This window comes from Stylophora pistillata, chromosome 4, assembly GCF_964205215.1.
Source record: "Stylophora pistillata chromosome 4, jaStyPist1.2, whole genome shotgun sequence".
In the NCBI taxonomy this organism is placed as follows: domain Eukaryota; kingdom Metazoa; phylum Cnidaria; class Anthozoa; order Scleractinia; family Pocilloporidae; genus Stylophora; species Stylophora pistillata.
In genome coordinates, this window is record NC_142522.1 from 29,680,017 (window position 1) to 29,683,451 (window position 3,435).

Consider the following 3,435-nt stretch of genomic DNA (forward strand, 5'->3'; position numbering starts at 1 on the left):
GATTGCCTCTCTATCAGCATCAACAAATATCATTTAAAACATGTCAAGTGCCTTTCTTTCTCTTAATTCAGCTTCAAGCTCTCCATTCCAGAAAGCATTTGCCGCTCTTTTCTCACTTAATCCTGAGTAGAAGAAACACATCTTAATTTTTACAAAGGATTTACAAAATAAAAATAAAAAAAGCTTCCTTCTTGAATTTTGGATCTAAAACAAAACTATAGACCCGAAATGATTGCTAGATTCATATTCTTTTCAGTATTTGTTCGTTTCCTTTTTTTTCTTTTTTTGTAGGGCATCCTCGGCCACGGTCAGTGCAATGGCCAAACAACTATACTTAACAAAGCCGGAGTGCAATGGCTTTACCAAGTAACGTCTGAAGGAGGGTACACCAGTACACCAAATTCGCCCAGGAATCGAACCTGGCTCCCCCCCCCCCCCCCCCGAGGATTGTAGTATAAACAAATAACAGCATGATTTGTACGTGGTAACTGGGATAAACACCACAAGTGATATTTCAAAATACAAAAATGTAAACTTGTATTTGCAGACCTAGTTTTTCTCTTTAACAAGTGCAGTCAAGCGAGGATGTTTATCATACTATTAACTAAAATAGAGGCTTTGTTCACCGGGAACAGTTCTCGACCACAAGAGTGAGCAAGATTGCGAATAAACAACGCATTATTACCACTCATTGTTGTTAAACCACTTAATACAAGGCTTGTGTTGTGAAATTTCCCTCACAAATTATCTTTAAACACCCATGTTTGAAAAAAAAGCTTTTGATCACCTAGTTTTTCTCTTAATGTAGTCAAGCGAGGCTTTTTATAATGCTAATTTAAGTACTTTACATTCATTATCTTCACGAAAACTATGAGCGCCTTTTAGTTTTGGCGGCCATCAGGGTGGCCGACGCAACTGCGCGAAAGTAATAAGGAAATATTTAGGAGATAATTTAAATCAAAAATAAAACAGGCCAACGAAAGTTTACATTTCAAAGATAGCTTTATCAATTGACGTTATTTATGGAAAGAATTGGCCGATTTGGGCCTTCTATACAAATAAAATTTAAACTATATTCCAATAGCCGTAATGCACCTACCTTCGCGTCTCCTCGACCTGCTCAAAGTATAGAGTAGCTGTAAACTCGACAGGACGAACAAGAAAAGTTACCTTTTGGAAACAATTGCTTTTATTTATATTCATGGGTCCCATACTGGAATGGTACTACTTACCTGAATTAAGTGTATGGACCTCGTTAAAGGCGACTGCAAAGCCACTAAACGAGACCCAAGAATGACACCTTCCAAATTAAAAAACAAAGTCAACTAAGAGGAGTTGTGTTCAATAATTATCAACAAAAACAATAATAAATAAGAGATTACAAACAAAGACTTACGTTCACGAAAACACGGTAACGAACAAATGTTCAAACGGCTGTACAGTTAGATGGTAACGGACAAAGGTGTACATTTCGAGATTTAATTTAGGTTTACGCGGGGTCACGTTAATGCTTACGAAAATTTAAACGGCTACTGACTGGCCATTCAACAATATTAAACAGCTCTATGTGCAAAAAGGAAAAAAAAAATTTTTCTGGAAACATTCAACAAGAACTTACGCAAAGGAGATTTGCCATTTTAAAAGAGACTTGTCGACAAAACACACATCCAAAACTTCAACAGCACTCCTTTCTTCTTCGTACAAATGCCATCCCATCCGTGGATTTCCATACTTGGAGTATCCATAAAAAATGCCACAGCGAGTACACTATAGCTAGGGAGGCCTTAGCTGCAACAGACCGTCCGGTCACTTTAAAATAGTCTGCTTCCACAGGCGCGTTATGAGCGACTAAAGGGTAACCACACGTCGCACAACGACTACTTGGGGGTGACAAAGCGTGAACTTCATCACCTTCGTGTGGAACCGGCCGTTTCTCTAGAGATACCCGGGCGAGGCAGGTAAAAAGGAGATCCACGTTATCTTGGAGGGCATTGGGAACAACAGCCTAAATACCTGGCGACGGGAATCGGAAGGAAGGACACTGAGGCCCTGAATAGCGCCCGCCACAGAAGAAACAAATGCCATCCCGAACTTTAAAAGCAAACCAAACATTATAACATCTTCAGAGACATTATCCAACGAGTGAAGATCGATTTTGGAAATGTCTGCAATGATCTTCCGTGAAAAAGTTTCCTGTTGTACTTCGTTCTCTACTTCTTGTCGCAAGGAATCAACCGAAAAGCCAGAATAATTTCGCCGCTTCGCCATTTTCAATTCAGATGAATGAGTAAAGTCCAGTCCAAGTCCAACTTCGAGGGGTGATAGACGATAACGATCGTAAACTGGAAAAAAAATGCAACGAATTCCTATCAATTTACTTGAAACGTTGCCTAACTCATGATCAAAAACGCTTAGCTAGAGCAATTAACCTGCCTCCGTCGATAACGCTATCAAAATAACAATAATCAATGGGAATTCACGAAAATCATAATAATCTACATCAAAATAACTCGATATTTCAAAATCGATAACAACATTAACAAAATGGGCGTTCCTAGCTTAGCGTCTCATTCTTTCATTCACCCCCTTAAGTTAAAAACAATAAAGTACTATTGTACGACTTTGTACGTTAGCGTGCTTCAATCCAAAAGAAGAAAACTAAACAAAGGAGGAAACTTGCAAAATTACTCACATATCGGTACCGCTTTAACCAAAGGTTAGGAACCAAAATCGGTGAGTCGAACAAATAAGCAAAGGGACAAGGCGAAATACAATCATGCACTAGCTAAAGGGACGCTAAACGAGGCTTTTATTCTCTTTTTTTCCAATTCCCCATAATACTTTGCGTCTTGGGGGGCTAGCAGAAATCCAAAATGGCTGATTGCGGTACAATGTGCGGTACTTCAGTAAATACTTGTTTCCATATCTCAAAGTGCCCTTGGACGTGAGGTGCCTGGGAATGAAATTGAATCACTGGAATATAATTAGAGCCGAACTACCGACGATTTACAACTCCGAACGTTCCCTGTTCTTGCTGTGCACAAATTTTAAGTCTATTTCGTGTGTGTTTTGAGTCAAGAGAAAACATCTGGCTTAGTAAACATCACATCCAGCATAGTTCTGTCGCTTAAGGTTTATTTTCGCCGATAAAAAAAAAAAAAAAAGAAATCAAAGACACTAAACCTCAAGGGCGGTTTCGGCTATGGAAACGAGTAGCTGCACGACGGATTTGCTTTGTTTCCATAACTCAAACCGCCCTTGTGCCCTTCCAAAAACGGTTTCCGGTTCCGGTATTGGAAAAATGTTTCGCGCCCTTTTTCAAATTCACCAGAAAAGAATAATCTGATATCTTAGTTTTTTTAGTGGAGTTTATTTGAGAAATGGCAAGCGATGCAGATGTTGCATATTGTTTATCGGAAATTTTCGATGTACGTT